General features: G+C 33.2%; 1 long non-coding RNA gene across 1 annotated transcript in view; it reads right to left on the reverse strand.

Moving 5' to 3' along the window:
• Positions 1-22,874, reverse strand: part of LOC126962340 (uncharacterized) — a 188,147-nt gene that overhangs the window by 59,573 nt on the left and 105,700 nt on the right. Inside the window, exon 5 of the long non-coding RNA XR_007728656.1 lies at positions 21,034-21,142. This is a non-coding gene — a long non-coding RNA (uncharacterized LOC126962340). The remainder of the gene's footprint in view (positions 1-21,033; positions 21,143-22,874) is intronic.

Below are 22,874 nucleotides of genomic sequence, written 5' to 3' on the forward strand. Positions count from 1 at the left end.
AGTTAAGTTGTGAATGCAAAGGAAAAGTTCTTAAAGGAAGCTAAAAGTGCTACTCCAGTGAACACACAAATGATAAGAAAGCAGATCAGCCTAACTGCTGATGTGGAGAAAGTTTTAGTGGTCTGGATAGAAGATCAAACCAGCCACAACATTCCCTTAAGACAAAGCCTAATCCAGAGCAATGTTCTAACTCTCTCTAATTCTATGAAGGCTGAGAGAGGTGAGGAAGCTGCAGAAGAAAATTAGCCTAAGATAAAATAGTCTTTTTAGTCATTCACTGCATATCATTGAATTATCTAATATTCCAACATGTTTATAAATGCTGTCATTAAATCTTACTTTCAATATATTATATTTTTGCTCTGGTACTTTGTGATTAAACATGTTTTTATAATTGAAATACAATATATAATACAATAAAATACACCATTTAAAAGCATACAGTTTAATGTGGTTTGACAATTGTATACTTTCATGTAGCCGTCTTCAATATCAAGATATAGGTCATCTCCATTTGGACAAAAATTTCTCATGCCCACTTAAAGTCAATCTTCACCCTAGTAAATAAATACTGACTCATTTTCTGTCTCTATAGTTTTTGACTTTTCTAGAATGTCATAAACATGGAATCACACAGTAGATTCATGTGATTTCTGTAGAAAAATGATGTTTTCAATTTGTCTGAAGACAAACCTATTTTAATTAATGTGATCAAGTGAACATACAGTTAGAATAAGTTTTAATGTTCAAGATCAGAATAGGGTGACAACAGTGAGCACCAATATAGTGTATATTTCAAAATAGCTTGACAAGAGGATTTGAAATGCTCCCAACACATAGAAATGAAAATTGCTTAAAGTAGTGGATATCCTAAATACTCCGACTTAATCATTATGCATTCTATGCATGTAACAAAATGTTACATAATCTGTAAAAATGTATACAAATATTATATAGCAATCAAATCATTTAAAACAGATCAAGTATTACTGTTGAATTAGAGTAATCTCTGGGAAGTACATTTATAGTTTCAATATTCTGTGGAAAACTCTCACCAGATAGAAAAGCTAATGCAAAATTAGTTTAACAAACCAGATGTCTTAGAGAATTCTTGAGAGTTATCCTGGCAGTTTCAAGGCAACATGCTAGCACTTTGGCTTGTTTTTTAATAGCTTTATTAGTCAGAGCTTTAAAGCTGATTAAGTCAGAGTATTTAGGATATCCACTACTTTGAGCATTTTTCATTTCTATGTGTTGGGAGCATTTCAAATCCCCTTGTCAAGCTATTTTGAAATATACACTACATTGGTGCTCACTATTATCACCCTATTCTGATCTTGAACATTAATAGTTTTATAGATACTGGGTGAGCATCAAAAGAACTGGCAAATTCTAGAAGAGGAGAGAATAAATCTATATGCTGAGCAAGGTCAATGGCTTCTTCCCCTCCATATTCCCATGAGGGACTGAGCTTACCCAAAATCTAAAATGAAAGTCATTAAGTAATACTTGAAGATTAATACAGAGTTTTAAAAAAATTAATAGGAATTTAAATCAAAAAATTCACTCTTTATTATGTAAGTATTGTCCTTTAATGTTAAATTAAAAATTGACCTACCACCAGAAAGGTAATAAAAACAGGAACAAAAGAATCTAAATGCATTACAGATGAATAACATAAACACAGTGAAGGTAGAAGGGAAGAAAAGAGCTAACCCAAATAACACTGGAAAAAATATTTTGACTAGATACTGTAAAGTTAAAGACACAATAAACTGTACACGTATATACTGTCATATAATTAGTAAATTTGTTTCTCCTAAGGGTGTAAGTGAGTCATTCTGAAATGACTTTACACACATATATTGTTTTATCAGCGTTGTAGAAAAAAGTTACAAATAAAGAGGAGGGTCTTGTTACATTGAATTAGAATTAAAAGTATAAGTAAGAACTCATAAACACACACACACATAAAGAAAGAGATAGATTGAGGGAGAGACAGAATTGTGTGGATGAGTATTTATACATATACTTTACAGTATTTATACACATGTTTTTAGCTCTGTACACTGAGAGGCATTGATTTCCCAGCAGCAGTGAGCATACATGGCACCCATGTGTTGGTTTGTAAGTGTTATCCAATAAGAGGAACTAGGGCTCTGTGGTGGTTAATTTTGTGTGTCAACTTGTCTAGGTCATAGTTCCCAGATAATCGGTCAAGCACCAGTCTAGATGTTGTCATGAATGTGTTATTAAGATGAGATTAGCATTTAAGCAGTACACTTTGTGTAAAAAGGTTATCTTCCCTAATGTGAGGGGACCTCATATAATCAGCTGAAGACCTAACAGAAAAAGACTGAAGTTCTCAGAGGAAAAGGCTAGTTCCACAAGCAGACTGCCTTCAGGCTTGAGCTGCACCATGAACTCTTCTCTGGGTCTCTAGCCTATGGGCCTGCCATGCAGATTTTTGGACTTGCCAGCTCCCATAATTGTGTGAGCCAATTCTTAAAATAAATCCTTCTATATGCATATATACACACATCCTAGTAGTTTAGTTTCTTGGGAGAGCCCTTACTGATAAAACTTCTTTGGAGGAATGGTTGAACCCAAGGCTTATTTAGGGAAAATACAATTTGAGCCTAGAGCATCTTGTGTCAGAAAGTAAGCACATGTTCAAAAAAGAGGGGTAATGTGTTGAAAGGACACATGAGTCAACCTGAAGGAGCTACTCATGGCTAGAATTGGAAAATTTTGAATAACAAGATAAATGCTGATAGTAATTATTATAATCCACAGAATAATAAAAGCATATATGGATCCACATTGATAGCAATACATGATTGAATAAATAGGTAAATTACGAGAGAAGAAAGATCTTCCTAGCAAAATAATTTCAATTAATAAATTTAGGGGTAAAGGAAAAATATAAAAATCACCATTAAGCAAACATCACAGTAACGATTGTTGCAAACAAAACACACTAATGGATTCTAAATTTAGTGGATTGAAACTCGAAAAGAAACATAATTTTTACAAGGATTTTAGTGGGATGTTTTTAATTATAAAGGAAAAAAATTGTAGACCAATACTCTTCAAAAATGTCAAGGTAATTGGTACAAAGAGAGAAGGAGGAACTGTCACATACTGGAGGAAACCAAGAAGATGTATGTACAGTGTGAAAATAAGATTCTGGGTTAGATACTGAAACAGAGAGAAGTGGAAACTGATGAAATTCATATAAAATCTGTTGTTTTATATGAAACATTTTCTCGTTTTTATATTTATTTATGGTTTTCACTGTTATTAAAAGTTATACTTGCACACAATATAAATAGGGGGTAAAATAGTTCTACAAGGGTCCTTGTAGCAATTCACACATCCTAAATTTCCTTCTAACCCGAGGCTACCACTTTCAATTCTGTTTAACATTTATTCTAGAATTTAGCTGTATATTTCCAAATAATGTGCTATTTAGCTGTTCCTTGATTATTTTCTAAGTTTTAGGCATTATATACTGCCCCTACTAGACAATATTAGAAGGTAGGTCTTTTTCAACCCTTTTCAAGGCCCTAAACCACCCCAACATATGTAGTCTCCCTTTTTCCCATACATCTAATCTAGTTAAATTGTAATTTTGATTTTTGTTGATTTCAGTATTCATGTTGTAAGTATGAAAACCTGACTCAAGCTGAACCATCTATTTTACAATGGCCACTGAAAAAATTTCCTACTTCAATTTTTTTTTTCCTCTGGAGTTAATAGTTATCTTATTTTTAGGGATGCCGAGAAGGAAGGTTGCTTAGTTTTTGATGTATTTTTCACTTATTTAATGCTAAACATTCTAACAATTGTCTAAATCTTTCCCCAGTGTCTTCATTCATGAATTATTCTATCAAATCAATCTAACTGAGGAAAACTTTCCTGGGGCCTTCTCTTCTGCTCCAGTCTGGTACACAGTTGTTACCTGTCATCTCTCTTCACTTATATCTTGGCTATTTCCTTCTGTTGCCTTTTGTCTTGAATCTCTTATTTTATGCATCTTTTGTACATTACTTTCTTAACTTCAACCTAAGGTTGAAACCTGGATCTGGTTCAGCCTGGTTTAGGAAGTGCACAGTTTTCAGAAACTTTCTAAGGAAGGGTACTGGAGGAAAGCATTTTATGACTTTTCATGAATGACTTTTGTATTGCCGCATAACAGATTGTCACATAGTGGCTTAAACAGTAGTTCCATGAGGTCAGGCTGCTCAACTAGGCTTTATACTCAGGATGTCACAAGGCCAATATAAATTTCTCAAGACAATGACGTCTTATCTGGAGGCTTGGGAGAAAGACCTAAGCAAGCTTCATTGGATTCCCCCATTATTAGTATCTTTATCCCTTTTATTTTGGTCTGTTCAAATTTCCAGGAGAAAGTTTTTTTTTTTTTTTTTTTTTAACTTTTCCCTAACAGTTTAGGCTTAGTTAACTAAATTCTGAGAAGCTAGGAAACCTCAACACACATTATGCAAATATTCATATAACAACCTTATTTCAGTACAGTATCACCACTCTAAATTATTCATGATATCCATCACTCCAGACACTACTTTTACTGTAACAGTGAATTAAATCTCTATAGGACAGCAGGGGGAGGGGTATCAGACTCTGGGTGGGTATGGTAGATATTGGACTTGCTAAAGAGAGTCTCCACTTTTACTCATGTATGGGCACACATGCACACACTCACACACACATGCACACACACATACAATCATAATGCCCTCCTTGTAGGAGATGCTACCCACCTCTGAGTCTTCTGAGGGATCCCTCAACTAAATTTTGTTGTTCCTTAGCTTTTCCCATTTCTGATATATAATTTGGCTATATCAGATTTTCTAAATCAGTTAGGCTTTGGTATGCCTTCCATCTTCCCCAATTATTATTGTCTTGCTCTTGTGTTGTCTGTTCTCTTCAGCAGTGTGTGTTCCTGAATTTAAGAAAAGTGTCTTTTCTTTAAGAGAACATTAGGAAGAGGTTCATTCAATATACATGTTGAATCACTGTATGTACTTGGAGACCCTCCATCATTTTAAACAAATATTCTTTTTCATTGCAGAAAAATCCACTTGTAAATAGTAAAATATAAAGAATATGAATAATAAAATATATAATGCATGAAGAAAAATGCTGTCATAATCCCACTACAAAATAGCAACTTTTAGTAGTTTGTAATACATATTTGTAGATGTTTTCCAAAATAAACATTCTAGAAATTGATTTTGTCAAAATGAAGCCACTAGTACACATAAATATACAGTAGCAAAAAATTGGAAGCTATTTGAATATTAATCAGGAGGTGAATGGATAAATAAATTGTGATATATGCATGATCAGAAATGGAATATAGTCACACACTGCTTAATGACATTTTGGTGAACAACAGATTGTATGTATGATGGTGGTTCCATAAGATTCTAATGGAGTCGCCCTACTCTGCTGCACTATTTTTTATCTTTCTTACTATATTTTAACTGTACCTTTTATATGTTTAGATATACAGATACCACTGTGTGACAACTGCCTACAGTCCTTCGCATAATAACATACTGTACACTTTTGTAGCCTAGGAGCAACAGACTCTACCATATAGCCTAAGTGTGCAGTAGGCTACACAATCTAGGTTTGTGTAAGCACACTCTAGGATGTTCACACAATGATGAGATTGCCTAACTATGCATTTCTCAGAACCTATTCCCATTGCTAGATGATGCATAACTGTACAGTCACTAAAAATAGTTTGTGTCCTATGCATTCACATAGAAAAATGCACAACAGGTATTCTAAGATAAATATTTAGAACATAATAAAATGAGTGTATATTTATTGGTAGATAAATTATATATATATATATATATAAAGCTAAGACAAATTTCTATATGACATAAAACTTTAGAAACAAATTAGGGTTTGTCATTATGAGTGAAAGCTGAATATATACACACATACAGAAACATGAATGTATGGGTGTATGTATGTATATATTCATGTATTTCTATTATGGAAGAACAAAATAATGAGCTATTTTGTGTTTTTAAAGTATGTTTCTAAGCATTATTTTAACACAAGAAAAAGAAAAAAACTCACAATTACTAACTAGGAAAATATATGTGACTACATAATTTTTTCAGAGAAATTTTAACTATAAAATCAAAGGAAAAAATATAAAACATAACCTCTTTACTTAACTACATGCAAATTAACTCTGACTAAAATCATCCACACAATAAAAGCCACAAATAATAATGAAAAAACAGAAACTGTCTTAAAACAGTAAAATGACATACCCAAACAGGAAAACATATTTGCAAAATTATGATCAAAATTTAGATTATTAATATTTACATGCTTTCCAAGTCAATAAATATTTAGTTTTCCTATACAAAAGTTAATTAGAATAATAAAAAATATTAAATAAAGAAGATAAGCAAATCTCCTAATTTAGGAAAAATAGTCAAACAGCATTAAAAAGATATAAACAAATAAGATACAATTTTTATTGTTAGATTGGCAAAAAATTAGAGAATTGTGAATAATGAACTTACTGCATATTGTTTTATGGGTTCAAACTGGCATAATCTTTCTAAGTAGAAATTTGGCAATTTAGATAATAACTCAATGGTATTAAGTGTGTGAATAATGTTAAAAAATTTATCCTAAGAAAATTAGTATAAAAAACACACATTAGCATTGGCTATAAAAGAAAGTATTAAAACTCAGTATTTCCACACATTAGGAGAGTGGATATAAAAATTATGGCCCATCCATTTAATATGATACTGTATAGCTATCAAAAGTGGGTATATATATCCATACTTGGCATAGAAGTATAAACTTTTGGTGTGTGTTTTATACCATTTATATTTTAAAAAGTGAAAAGACACTATGTACACTTAGTAAAATAACTGACAGATGATAGACAGATAACATTAATCATGTTTATCTTCAGTAAAAATATTAAGACATTTTATTTAATTTTTGTTTTTTCATCTTTTACTTTAAATTCAAAAGCTTTGTTACACGGGTATGTTGCATGATGCTGAGGTTTAGAAATGGATAATCCTGTCACCCAGATGATGAGCATAGTACCCAACAGGTAGTCTTTCACCCCAGGCCACTTTTCCTCCCTCCTGCTTCTCATAGTCCTCGGTGTCTATTCACATTTTTATGTGTATATGTACCAAACATTTAGTTCCCACTTATAAGTGGCAACATTTGGTTTTCTGTTCTTATGTATATCTGCTTAGGATAATAGCCTCCAGCTGCATCCATTTTGCTGTAAAGGACATGATTTTTTTTTTTTTTAGTGGTTGCATACTATTCTATGTTGTATATGTACCACATTTTCTTTTTCTTTTATAATTGATGGGCACCTAGGTTGATTCCACGTCTTTGCTATTGTGAATAGCACTGCGATGAACATATGAGTGCATGTGTCTTTTTTGTAGAACTATTCATTTTCCTTTTGGTATATACTGGGTAATGGGATTGCTGAGTCAAATGGTGGTTCTCTGAGAGATATCCAAACTGCTTTCTACAGTGGCTGAACTAACTTGCATTCCCACCAACAGTGTATAAATATTTCCTTTTATCCTCAGCCTTGCCAGCATCTGTTAGTTTTTGACTTTTAAAAAAATCACCATTCTGACTAGTATAAGACAGTATCTCAATGTGGTTTTGATTTGTGTTTCTCTGATGATACAGTGATGATGAGTATTTTGTTTATATGTTTGCAGTTTGTATGTCTTCTTTTGAGAAGTGTCTGATCATGTCCTTTGCCCATTTTTAAACTGGATTATTTGTGTTTTGCTGGTTGATTTAAGTTCCTTGAATTCTGCATATTAAGCTTTTGCTGGATGCATATTTTGTGAATTTTTTCCCATTCTGCAGGTTGTCTTTTTATTCAATTGACAGTTTCTTTTGCTGTGCAGAAGCTCTTTAGTTTAATTAGGTCCCACTTGTCAACTTCTGTTTTGTTTCCATTGCTTTCGGGGACTTAGCCATAAATTCTTTGCCAAAGTTGATGTCAAGAAGGATATTTCCTAGGTTTTTGTCCAGGATTTTTATAGTTTGAGGTCTTACATTTGTATCTTTAGTACACCTTAAGTTAATTTTTATACATGGTGAAAGGTAGGGGTCCAGCTTTATTCTTCTGCAAATGGCTAGCATCATTTACTGAATAAGTCCTTTACCCCACTGTTTATTTTTGTTGAGTTTGTCAAAGATTGGATCATTGTAGCTGTGTGGCTTTATTTCTGGGTTTTTTAATTCTGTTTCATTGACCTGTCTATTTTTGTACCAGTGCCAGGCTGTTTGGGTTACTGTAGACTTACAGTATAGTTTGAAGTTGGGTAATGTGATGCCTTGGACTTTGTTCTTCTGGCTTAGGATTGCTTTGTCTATTCAAGTTCTTTTGTCTTTCTATGTAAGTTTTAGAATAGTTTTTTCTAATTCTGTAAAAAAATGGCATTGGTATTTTGATAGGAGTAGCACTGAATTTGTAAATTGCTTTGGGCAGTATGACCATTTTAATGATATTGACCTTTTAAGGACAGCTTAAAAACATGCTGGTCTCATTAAAGAAAATTTTCTAAAATTTCCTAAAATTGAAATTACTCAGTAATTCAATGAATTACTTGAGTAACAAACAATTTTATGCAACCTAAAAAAACCTAAAGAAATGTCCAACTGTGACTTTAAGATAATCAAAACTCGATTTTCCTTCATGATCCTGACATAATCAGGTGAAATCTTTTGAACAGGTTCTAGAGTTCAGTGATTCATATTCTCTCTCTCTCTCTCTCCCTCCTTCTCCCCTCCCCGCCCCCGTTTCTCTTCAACTCCCTCTTTCTCTTTCTGTCTTCTTACTGACTTTGAAGAAGCAAGACTCCATGAATTCCTTACCTATAAGGTGATAAATTCTGCCTGCCAGCAACCAGAGGAATCCTGGAGTCAGATTCTTCCCTATTTAAGCCTCCAGGGGAGAATGCAGTCTGGCTGACACCTTGGTTTCATTATTTATCTTGAAACCTTGAATGGAAACTCAGACCCAGACTGCTGACCTAGAGAAACGAGGTGTTTCAAGCCACTAAGTTTTTGGTAAATTGTTACCCAGCAACAGAAATCATGTATAGAAAAAAATCTGAAAGGCTACAATAACAATAGCTTTTTCTGTGTACAAGAAGTGTCAGAGTGAAGTGGGGTATCATTAGTGAGAGTGTAGGTGATTAAATGGAACTTGCATTTTTTACTTTATACATACTATACATCTTCCATACATAATATTTCTTAGTTTTTAATTTAAAAGTAAATAAAATACTTAGAAAAGTAAAGTGCAGGTGATGATCTAAGGAAACCAAATCTAGGCAGATAAAAACTTATTTTTCTCATTATTTCAATAGGTGATATGCAAATTTTTACTTTTTCAACACTGTGTTATATCAGTGTCATCGCTCAAGGTAGTAGATTTCAATGAAGAACTATTCACAGAAAGGTGAAGGATTAGTGGAAACCCACAAGAGTTGTGTGAAAGGTTACTGGAAATCAACAATGAAAAATCCTAGGACTATCGAAAGTAAAGAACTGCTACTACCCACCTATACAAGGTTACTAGAATTCAGAAGAACTATCCTCGTGCTGTTCAATAGGAGTTGTGGGCTTTGGTTGAAGAATATAACTGTAGTCCCGCAGAAAGTAAACAGAGATAATAAATATTCTGATCTTACTCTGTTTTTAAGTCTAGTCTCCTACAGTTGCCTTTCATTTAACAAATCTAACCAGAAGGCAGGCATCAAAGGAAATACTGATGCAATACATAAAGATTAGCTTGGAGAGGCATAATCAAGGTGAAAAATGGATTTGGAAGGGCAGACAGGAGAATATGTAGAAAACCATTCCTTCTGCCCTTCACATGTACTGCTGATATTTTACCGGATCCTCTCAAAAAAGTTTCCACAACAATGGAACACACACGCACACAACACACACACAAACACACACAGATTTGCACTTGTTAACTACTACATAATTATTAGTTTCATTCATCATATTCTTGCTTGAAATGTATCATGGTGACTATCATCTGTGCATTTTATATAAAGTGTTGTAGAAGGGGAAATTAAATGATAAATTTACATAAGTCATTGTTGTTATAAAGCCTGCTTCTCTGCTGGTTGTAAGGCAAAAATTGATAATGACTGCCAGGATATTTTATATGTGTTCCATTGGCCTCTTCCCTTCTATAAGGATCTTAGCTAGACAGGGTTCTTTAAACAGTGATGTGAACCACAGATCCACTCCTACATGATACAAATTCTTAAGGACCTGTTTTTACTGAGTTAACATAATTTTTTTTTGACAAAAACTCTTGGCTAAGGGAATACTAAGAAGGGCCTCAATGAATCTCTTGGTTTCCAGGTGTAGTCTTCCTTGCCCTCATTAACTATCAAGGCCCAAATTCCTCTTGGAGATTGAAATAAATATCCTTAGCCAATATCTCTTTCTCTAGCTACTGGTTTAGAAAAATGAGAGAACAAAAATAGTGATTGCATTTCTTTGTGAAAATCTTCCTGTCCTGAGTTTTATGAACTTCTAATTCACCGAGCCCAAGGTCACAAATTATTTAAGTCATTTATTAGGTATAATCATAAGGCAGTCACTCTAAACACCATTTATTGGTTTGCACAGCTGTCCTGGTGGGTTTTGTGAGAAATGCAACTCTATAGCGCCTATATTTTAAGACACTTACCACATCCTGTGTGGTACCTTAGTAGGGCATCAATCTGTTCCATTACTTAGTATCCCATGATTAATTAGCCATCATTAAAGATGACTGTATGTCAAAGCACTCTAATTAGTACTCAGTCTCTGTGACTCATAGTGGCCACTGTGCCCACTTTTTCTGACGTTGAAGCACAGCTATGTAGTGTCTGCTACTATAACTTCAATAGTCTCAAGGACATTAAAAGATATGGACTCCTTCTTAAAATGTGTCATAGTGGTTTCTTTTTTCCCACCCATTGTGTTATGTTTGTTATTGAAAGCCTTCACATTTTTATTTTTCCTGAGTATGTGCTCTCAGGTAATTCAAGGCAGATGTTTCATGCTGCACTGCTTACAGTTACAATTATAATCTTGGCAACTAAATGTGATAGTGTCTTGATCTCCCAATGTTTTGTCTCTTCCTGAATCTTGTATCCTGCAACCACTGGTAATAATTTGAGAAATATGAAGTCATCCCATGCCACAGATTACCTGTGTCCTGTTTCTCCCTGCCAGGTCAGTTTTCTGCACGCTCTTCAGACAAGTAAGGAAGCCAATCCTATACACCAATTTTATAATTCAATTTCCCAGTGCCATTTCAGTGTAAGTCCAGATCCCAGCAAGTTAAGTACATTTAATATGGCAATTTGGAAGAGGTCAACAAAGAGAATATTTATAAAGCTATGGGTAGGGTTACATAAAACCAAAAAGGGATTGCAAGGTATATTAAGACTAGCAACAGAAAATAGCTTACACCTCTCTAGATTGCAAAGGTCAAAGAACGTGGTTATTAAAAATGTTATAAGAGACAACCATCAATATAGATGAATATATTGTTCATCAGAGTGGAATAAATGCACCATCTCACTGTCCTTCTGCCTTCCAATTTTTGGCAGTGATTTTTATTACTTGACTTCAATAGGAAACCGAAGTGTAAGAGAGCATACTTTTGCAGTCTATAAAAGTTGGTTTCCCAGGGCATGGAGAAGGATGGAGAAGGGTGGGGAATTGGTCTGAAATAGCAAACAGGGAAAATACAGAAAGCCCAGATTCTGAAAATTATTCCATTCTCATATACTTGAAAGTGTTAGTAAATGCTTCTGGAAGAGAGGTGTTTTTTCTTTGTTTTTTTTTTTTTTTTTTTTTCATTTAAGATTCATTAAACTATAATAATGAATGAATGCATGAAAAAGAAGAACTTCTATCTCTATTACATAGTCTACCAGAAAACATTCCATCCTTAATAGACAACAAAGGAAAGGGAATTCTAGGAAATATCATTCAGCTTAGTCAAGCTAATGTTCCACAAAGTCATCACAGTATACCTATTATAAACTTTATATTCATGCACATCTCTTTAAAATATATTTTACTTCCAAATAACGACAATATAATGTTTTTATCTGAATGATGCAATTGGCCTTGTGGAAATAATAACAACTTCTTCCCAGAAGACATATACAAATATCCCATTTTGTCTTTAGGTGATGTTCATTCCGCTAGTTGATTCACATGTAAACATTCTGCAACAAAAATACTAAGAGTAAAGTTAAATACCATCAATAAATCCTATGTTATGTATGAGGAAAATGTGAGAGTAGAAAAATATTTGGTTAACATATATACAAACATATTTAAATCAAAGTAATGAATACATGTTCTTTTTTTTCTTTCCTTTTTTTTTTTTTTTTTTTTTTTTTAGAGACAGGGTCCCATTCTGTCATTCAGGCAGGAGCACATGGGCATGATTGTAGCTCACTGCAGCCTCAAATCCCTGGTCTCAAGGGATTCTGCCACCTTGGCCTCTTGAGTAGCTGAGATTACAGGTGTGAGCCACCACATCTGGCACACATTTTCATAATTATTTTAGTTCATACTTCTGAAACTACTGACACAATCATAGCTGGTATTTATAAATGGAATTTATAGCCACCTTCTTCCAATACCTATTCTATATACACTTTGCCATGACTTACAATGAGTGAAAGATAGGCAGGGTTAAACAGGGAGGGATATGTCTTTATTTGTACTCTTTCTTAATGTATATTCATCTAGAATTTACGAGGAATCAGGTACAGTGTTCTTTGCATCATACTGTCACTTCCAGGGAGTAACAGAGAGAAGCAGATGTTTCCAAAGCAATTTCATCTACAAATAAGAATTCAACAGATGTCATCTTTTCTAAAAGTTAGCATGACTATCTCTTGTTTATATTTCCTTAAACTCTCTCAGATATCTCCCAGAAAAAGTACAGTAAAAAGTAAAATTGGCATTTCAGTTAGGTAAGTCTTTTTTACTTTTTTTTTATTTTCTATTTTATTTTGTTTGTTGGTTTGTCTCTTTGTTTACCTAGTCCACTGTTTACCTCTTTCCTAAGAAACTAAGCTTCACATGTGAAAATTTTGTTAGTATCTTTTGAAGACTTTAATCTATGAAACTAATTAAAATATGTACAGTATAGATAAAAACAGGCTTCTTCAGCTCTCCATTTGAGATTTCTCTACACGGAATTATTAATTAGAAATACCTGTGTATAGATACAGTTATTCAGATGGCCACTGATCTACCTCTTATGGCAAATATTTGTCTTTCACTTTCACCGAAAATATCAGGTTTTCATTTTAGCTTTAGAAATAAAACTTTATTCCCACGTTTTCTGCCTGAATTCCTTTACTGTCAATCATGACCAAAGACACAGACTATGATTTCAAAATTGACTTTGAACATATGCCTGCCATGTTTCCCTATAGTCTTTTTATTTTGTTGCTTTTGTTCTGACATCTGTAATATTTATAAGTCACTGAAATTTTCTTAAAATTTAATACCATATATATATAATGTGTTTCTTTTTACGCAGAAGATGAGACATATTAGATAGGCAAACACTGACGAGGCAGAAAGGACCTTACTCAAGTGTTATACCTGTGGGGAGATAGAGTAGGGAAGAGTCCTAGGCTGTCACAAGTAGCATGAAGGGTTAAGAAAAATTGCTCTCAAAATAATAATTTGCTTGAGAATTTAATCTTATGTGTGTATAGAATGTCAGATAAATACGTAGGGAAGTGTAGCAGCACCTCTTTTTATTTATTTTACATTTTATAAAACAATAAAAAAATAGAACTTTGCCTCTGGATAGAAGTCTAGTAGTCCCAAGAACAGGAAATCTGTAAGAACTAAATTGGCTTTGTGCCTGAATGCATTTCTTCAGTACTATATTGGACCCAAAAGTTAAATCCCAACTAATTGAAGAATTCAATTCAAGTCCTGTTCTTCAAGACAGGTAGCTCTAAAGTTAATACCTCCATTGAACAGAATAAGAGATGCCTGCTATTTTCTTGTGTAGTTTCAAGAAGAAAAAAAAAGAAAAGAAAGAAACCCGGATAGCAATATCGTATTTACCTGAAACATAGAAAGAAGTACAGTAAAGTTTTTTGCCCAATTTTTAGAATGCCCTATTATGTGGTATGGAATAATCATGGACTTTATTCTTACAGTACTAATAATTTTTAAGCGCTCAAAAACATTTCTTTGTGATAGAGAATGTTTTCAGAGATTGCGCCTCTCAATTCATGCTTGTTTTATTTTATGGTGAGGAACTTACTGACACTATTTTGGAACAAATTTATAGTTCCAAAACCAGTTCATTTAATATTGGGCACTTTACAATCACAAATAACCTTGATAAATATCAAAGGGTTTTTTTGTGTTTTGTTTTTTTGCACATACATAATTGGTGACAAAAATGAATCCATATAATTAGCTCCTGACTTAGTGAAATTGTGGTAGAGTTGAGTGATGCTTAAATGTGAAATAATTAAACCTTAGAACTTTTGAGACTTCTTTTGCATGAAGGAAAGCTTATAGCAAATATAATTTATACAAATGCAAAACATTTTATAAAATATAATTAGATGTAAAATTAAAAATGAATAGTTATATAGCTAAATGCATATCCCGAATAATATCCACTTCTACATCACTTTAGAGTTAACAAGGCACTTTCTCATATATTACCACATTTGACCATTATAACAACCTATTTCATTGCCATTATCCTTTTTATGATAATGAGAAAACTGATCCCATGCTGTAGAGCTTGAAGTGGCATAACTGGACTTAGACACAGATGTTTTAATTCCATGCAAATATTTTGAACTGCTAATAGACTGAATTTAACAAAGATGTATTGTGCATGCCAATTCTGTGTTCAGCATCCCACTCTGTATTGGTAGTGCAACAAAGAAGTTGCTCTTGAGATAGCTGTAGAAATACCTTGTAAAGGCTGGGTGCGGTGGCTCAAGCCTGTAATCCCAGCACTTTGGGAGGCCGAGGCGGGTGGATCACGAGGTCAGGAAATCGAGACTATCCTGGCTAACATGGTGAAACCCCGTCTCTACTAAAAATACAAAAGCCTGTAGTCTCAGCTACTTGGGAGGCTGAGGCGGGAGAATGGCGTGAACCCGGGAGGCGGAGCTTGCAGTGAGCCGAGATCACGCCACTGCACTCCAGCCTGGGAGGCACAGCGAGACTCCGTCTCAAAAAAAAAAAAAAAAAAAAAAAGAAATACCTTGTAAAAAAATAAACATAACTAACACATGTAGCAAAGAAGCATGAGGTCAATCTGCAGCCCTATACATCAGCTCCTGTTGAAAGTAAACCTTGCTTACTATATAAATTGGTAGCTTTTATCCTTATAACTAAGGATAGTGGAGCGATTTTTAATATGTCCATTCAAAGAGCAAATTGAGACTATTGGTGTATTATCTTTGAAGTGCTACCAATGTCCAATATCCAATCTAAAAAAAAATCAAGATTTATTATGCTAAGGATCATAGAAAATGAGCACAAACTTCTTTGTTAATATTTTTATGGTGTTCATTCTGTCAGAAGAAACCCACAAATGGCACCTCTGTCTGTTCCACTGGCAGGAAGTTGTAACATCTAATAGAAGTGAAAAGATATGTTAGTTTCCCCAGATACTCCATAGAAAACTCTGACATGTCCTTGTTCACAGAGCAGAAATAAACATTTCAACCATGGGAATCTCTTTGGGGAATTTAGATCCTGTGGCTATTTTGTTTTGTGACACAACACAAGTTTTACTCTATCTATTCTTTTTAAAATAAAACCTGTATTCCATGGTACATAATGAAGTAGCTCTTCTCGATTTAAATCACATTCTTATGTGTGTTACTTCTAAATGTCTTATTAGGTTGGCCTATCTATAGTTACTGAGTCTTTATTATACGAAACCTTGTATTCCTTTAAACGTGAAATTATCAAAGAAAATAGATATGATGTGTTTTCTGTTTGATTTTCACCTTTATGTTACTGAGCTCAATCCCTATAATCTGTAGTCTCACATCATGGATGAATTACCTTTTGGAATCAAAGTCTGTCATTTCTGGTGCATTATTCTTTATGGGATAATCTGTAATTTAAGAAAGATACTTAAGTGGCAATCTACCATATGGCATACTATGCTAAGAAGACCAATGCTTGTCTCACATTGCAATTAAAGTTGTTTAAAAATTGTGATGTTAAATCTTTCAAATATATCCAAACTACATAAATACTATCCTAACCACAAATTGTAGCCATTGGCAGCCAAATATACATATAATTTTGGTTAATTATATTGATCAAGCCTCATTTCTAGCAAGTTGAACAGAATCTCAAGTATCTATCTATATGCAGTTTGTTGGCATTGGGGAATGAATATAATAAATTTTTCCTCTGCTTATAAGATATTAAAGTGGAAATCAGACAACATACTTCAGCATAATTTGAAATGTAAAATAATGTATGTGGTATTTGTGGTCTTCTAAAAACTTTGGTGAAGTGATTTTCTCAAAATCTTTTTCATTCTACATAAGAGTAACTAGATACAAGGTAATGCGTTGTTTTACCTAGAAGCCAGATCTTTCAGCTGGTAAAGTGATTTGGAAAGTATTGCTTATGGAAGCAATTTGGGCAACCCATTTTGATTAGAATACTAAAGAAGAAAACCTATAAGCATTTCAATAAATAATATTTATGTACTCATTTAGGAAACAAATTTATACGAAGCTGTTGAGATGTATTCGCATAAACACTTCTTTAAATCTGTTAGCATATCCTAGGATAGTATGAAGCCAAGTTTTAATTAGGAGGAATGGCCTGTGGCTGTGGATTAGATATTGGTTAAGAGCTGTGAATCTGAATCTATACTCTTTCTCTAAATTAGTTTAAATATATACTGATTTGTTACAAATATTTGGGGTCAAATATGTTTTGAATCATTCATTAATACACCACCAATTAAAATATATCAGCTGTTATTGAATATTTCTAAACTACAAAGTGTTACTCCCAGTATTTTCTTGAGATGCATGTGAGTTTTAAATAAGTAGAGTTTAAAGGAGTAATCATAAACAAACAAACAAACAATCGTTATGGAACTGTTTTTGTTTCAAAAAGTTAAGGCCCAGTCTATATTGCCAACTAGTCAATAAATTTTGGGCAATTGGGTAATTTAGCTATTTTAATGGTAAATATCTGACTACACTAATTTGTTCTTTTATGCCCTGTAATGTTGCCAGGAAATTAAAGTTGTATTCTTATGGCTAGAATATAGAAAACAGCAAGAATACGACACTGCCTTTTAGTCCTTTTCATCCAACCAATGTAAAGCTCAGCCCCTTATACATTATATAAATTAAATAAATGTTATCTCGTTTTTAAAAGCAAAGATTTTTAACCAATTTTTAAAACAGTTGAAGTTAGCTGGTAGGTAACTTCGTGGATTTTTGATATGTAGCATAGAGAATTGGTACAAGCCTAGATTCTGAATCTGTTTTTTTCAGGTTCAAATTCTGGCTCTGGCACTTATTGATCTCAAGTGTATTAGTCATTTGTGTCTCAAATTCCTCAATGTAAAGTGAAGCAATACTATATACCTCAAAGGATTGTTGTGAGAATACTTGAATGAATACATGCAAAATGCCTAGAACAGTACCTGCACATAATTAGTACATTGTGTTACCTATTACTATTAATTAAAGTTAGATACAGTGGACATTATTCTATTTGCTCTAAGATTGTTGGAATGTGTCAAAGTCATTATTTGCTGTCCTTTTTTTTGGAGTAACTGTATTTGATTTCTGAAACTCTGATTTCTGATCCTTTTATTTGCACTTCTATTATTCAGTTTACATACTGGCAAACTGGGGATTCTATTAGTAGCTTATTTCAGACTTTTTTTTTACATAGTAAGAGCTAATAAAATATATGACACTTTCCAAATAAAGAAATATATGTCTTCCAGTAAATCAGTAGAGAATTGCATTTAAACAGGTGTAACATCATTCATCTGAGTATCTTAAAATTGCCTTATGGACAAGTATGACTCTATTTAAGAGCCAGAGAAAATGAGATCTGAAATTACTTTTTCAAAAGGTCAAAAGGCAGAAAGCTAGTAACAAAATTGAGATTTCTGAATTTGTACTTGAGCAGCCTAATCACTAAGCCTACCTGAGTCTTCTTAAGTTGTCCTAATGACCTAGATGGGTGAACAGTTAATTTTCCACATGAGTGCATTAGACATAGGACCACTTTTCTCCATCACTCTCTTTGGCTCTTCACTGTCTTTCCCACACTGATTTCCAAGAAGCCTGTGTGTTTCTTTGATGAGAAAGTTGTGGTAAAGCTGAAATCAGCTGAATAACTTTTTCCTAGTGTACAATGGAATTGTCCAGGTTTTTGCACAGACATGGTCTGATGAACTCTCAGAAAAATGGATGTAAAGCCTCTCTAGATATGATATCCTGGACAGGAAGACCTTTAGTCTCCTCTCTTGCTACGTGCAATAATCTTCTCTGTTTAATGTAGATTCCAGGAAAGGGGTTCATAATAATTGCGTTCCCTCTGGAGGAACTTCCCTTAGTCAGATAAGGCAAAGTTCAGAGAAAGCTTCTCTGAGAGTTTTAGGGGAGAAACAGGGTAGAGAGACGGGGTGGGAAGACAAGTTCAGAAAGATCTTGGTTCTGAGGCTGCTACTTTAGTTCAAAGTACTTAGCATGTCAAAGTGCCATACTTTGTAGTGTCATTTTCTGAGCTTCAGCACATCTGTGGTAGACTTCTTTTTCTTTGTACCTCTAACACAAGCAAAGTATTGATATATCGTTTTTCACTTACCTTACATTTTTTTCTCAATGAGATCTGCATTTGCTCTGTCTTCATCTTCTGATATATTCCATAAGTGCCCTTTTAAGACTTCAGCCCCTGTCTTTTCAAGCTTATATTGACCTCACATTTCCTGTCTCAAACTGATTTCACATTGAATTACCAAGTATTTTATATCAAATCTACATTATCTTGTAATCTGGAACTTAAGGAAATCAGGGTCTTTTCATGCAGAATTGGGTTTGTGCCAGCTCGAGGTTTTTAGAAATCCAAATATTCCACCAGTATATTTAAAGCTGGTTTCATAAACCCCTAAATAACACCCCTAAATAACTCCTTGTTGAACCAGGGATGTGGTGATTTGATGTAGGTTATGAACTCTTATGAAATTGGGTGGCAAAAATCCTGTGTGTTTCTGTGTGTGTAAATATGTACACACACATATACCTCATATGTATGTGTATGTATGTGTATATATATATAGAGAAAATATGTATATGTATATATATAGAGAGAGAGAAAAAAAAATAGATGACTTTTTTAGGAGAAGTTTTATTGCTTTCATCAGATTCTCAAGAAGAACCAAGACTCAAAAGAAGAAATGAAAATCCAAAATATATATGTAATAGAAAAATCATTTTAATAAATAGGAAAGGCTTTTTCAAGTGCAAAGAATATGATGTTGATAATAAAAACTTACAGAAGTGATCAGAAGAGTATTCATTAGAGACACTATAAATATGTGAGCTGGATATAAAATGATGACTAGTGTTTACCTGTGTGGAGAGTAGAGGAGCATTCAAGGAAACTGTTTCTATTTCATTAAAAGCCTGAAGAAAAGTTTTGAAAAAGAGCCCACTTACAGGATAGCAATGCTAATAACTTCCATTTTTATCATCACTGACTACACAATCAGTCCTGTGCAAACTGTATTATATAGATTGTTTAGTGTTCACTGTTCCCCTATAAGACAGGTACTATAGTGTATTTAATTATCCTATTTTACATATATAAAACTGATGTTCAGTAATGATAGTAAGTTGATACTGATGATATATTAATAACTCATAAGTGGACGAGGCCAGATGTAAACCTTAACCATTAAACTCTGCCTAGCCAGTGCTAGCTGGAGTGGTTAGTTGATTTTGTGATGAAAATAGAAATAAGATTCTGCAGGAAAGAATTAAATTGGCACATAAATAAAACCCTATTCATCTCTCATTCAAATTTAGCTTGTTAATAAGAATCCACATCATCAATGACATCTTGGTCTGCTGTGACTGAAAAGCTGTTACCACTGATTTCGAATGCATGAAATTAGTATTTAACAAACTGTTTTAAGCCTTTTTTCCCTTTCAAATGACAAAAAGTGTTCTTTAATAATGAAAATTCTTGCTAGCCATTGTCTTCTTTACCATGTTTCTGTCGTATATGATACCCTTTTTAAAATGCTAATTAAAGCTCTGACAAAAGTTGAAGAAATTCTGCAACTCATTTGAAGTAAGAATAGATATTAACACTTTTCACTTTGTGATAATGTGCCTTGTCATTGCTGAGTAATATAAAGCTGCTTTTTTCTTCATATTTCACAAAATGAGTTAGAGACAAGTTGCTGACCTTTTAATAAGAGTCTCACTAGAACACTGAGTCAGAAAGCAAATTGAATTGGTAAGCAATTATTAGGGATTATACTTAGTTTTGGACTCTAATCAGTGTGAATGGAATGTGCAGCTACCATAGACATGATTGGAGTTGAATCAGGAGCTTGTATTATTAGACTCTATAGAATGCTTGTATGTTGAATGGACCAGAAGATGTTGTGTCAGTCTTATAAGACACTCTAAGAAATAAAACAGATGCTAAATGCCTGAGTATAAAACGATTTTTTAAAATGAACCTGCTCAACATTTTTTTCATATATTTAAAGATTCAGAATAGAAACTCATAGTATTCCAGCTCATTGTAAATATCTTTATCTTCCTTAAAATAAACAAACTGACAACAAATCATCCCAGAAATTTTAGAATAGAAGGTGACGATTTTACACATTATTATTTTGTGGAAACTTACCTCATATTAGTCAAAAGGGCTCTCCCGCAGAAAATTGTTTTGGGATTTTTCAAGCCAGTCACTGTTTCTGTGTACTGCAAATGTCAAGGCACTTCCAGCTTTTGCTAAACTAAATGAACATACGAGTTAGCCACAGTTAAAAGATAATAATATATTTTTCTTTCCATTTTTCCTTTATGGAAAGGTTCTTGCTCTGTCACCTAGATTGGAGTGCAGTGGCACAATAATGCCTCAAGCAGCCTCCAACGCGGGAGCTTAGACGATCCCGGCACCTCAGCCTATTGAGTGGCCAGGACTGCAGATGCATGCTACCACATCCAGCTAATTTATTTTTTATTTAATTTAAAATTGTTTTAACAGTTGGGATCTTGCTATGTTGCTCAGGCTGGTCTTGCACTCCTTCTCCTCTCTTTAAATCATTTCTAGATGACATATAATATCCAAGACAAGGTAAATGCAATGTAAACTGTTGTTATATTGTATTATTTAGGGAATAATGACCAAAAAAAGTCTGTACATGTTCAGTACAGATGCAACCATCCTTTTTTTAAAACAATTTACAATCCATTGTTGGTTAAATGTATGAATGCAGAACCCGTGGACGAGGAAGGTTGACTATGTTACGGAAACTTCCAGTACTGCAATGTTATTAATTTCTCCTATGTATAAGTTTCTACTTGTGTATACTTAGTTCTTCAATCAATTGAAGGTGAACTTTGTGAAAATATAAGGAAGAGTTCTATTTCATTTATACATTTCTGTTATATTTTGCACTGCTTATAATGTGTTTAGTTTTCTTATAAGACCCTGTGACCATGGCTTCATTTCCCCCCAAATGTTCAGATATACGTATATATCTTACTTATATGATAAAATTTAATTTGGCAAATTCTTATAAAAATCTTGTTGAGATTTTGATTGTTTAAACGTAAGTAATACATTTAGGGAGAGTTGGCATATTTTTTATATTGAGACACTGCCACCAAAAAGAAGGCATGTCTTATCATTTATTAACATCTTGCATTTCTCATCAACCTTTCATATTTTTCTTTAAATGGTTTCTGGACATGTCTTCTAAGATTAACTTATAGGCATTTTAAAAATTATTTTGTAATTATCAAATTTTAAATTTTCCCCAGTTAGTAGTTGCTGCTATTAAAAAGACCTATTTTTTTATTTTTAATCATACTATTTTATTAGTTCTTATTCAAAGAGACCCTTCACACAATACCTCTTTATTGATCTAGAGCCCTCTGATACTGACCATGCATGAAATACCCTCTTCATTCTATTGTGAAAATACTAGTATTACAAATTTTGCCTACTAATTATTGTTCTTACCTAAGTCACACTAAGATCTTTGGCCATCTTACTTAGTCAGATACATATTATAGTCTTGCAGTATATGAATCCTGATGATGGGTGAATGCATGGATAAATGAGACAACTTGAATTTGAGAGTGATTTCATGCCAGTCTCTTAACTAGTCTAAGTATTTTTAAATTTCAAATCTATAAAAAGTGAGAAGAAAAATAATACCTATATCATGAATGGTTTTATGGGACAAGTAAAATAACTTTTTAAGCTATAAAATAATGAAAAATATTTCATGCTATTTCTATTACTATAATACTTTGGCTGTAAGTAATGTTATGCCTATAGGATTTTTCTTTTAAAAGTTCTTTGGTTTGATATATCTTGAGGGTACATTTTTCTTAGGTATTCTATATATTCCTTTATAGAAAAAAAAAACTGGGCCAATATAAGTGAAAAGTGGAGATTAAACTTCAGAAATTTCACACCACAAAGTAATTAAATGTTATCTGTTTATACATAGAAAT

This window comes from Macaca thibetana, chromosome 9, assembly GCF_024542745.1.
Source record: "Macaca thibetana thibetana isolate TM-01 chromosome 9, ASM2454274v1, whole genome shotgun sequence".
Taxonomy (NCBI): domain Eukaryota; kingdom Metazoa; phylum Chordata; class Mammalia; order Primates; family Cercopithecidae; genus Macaca; species Macaca thibetana.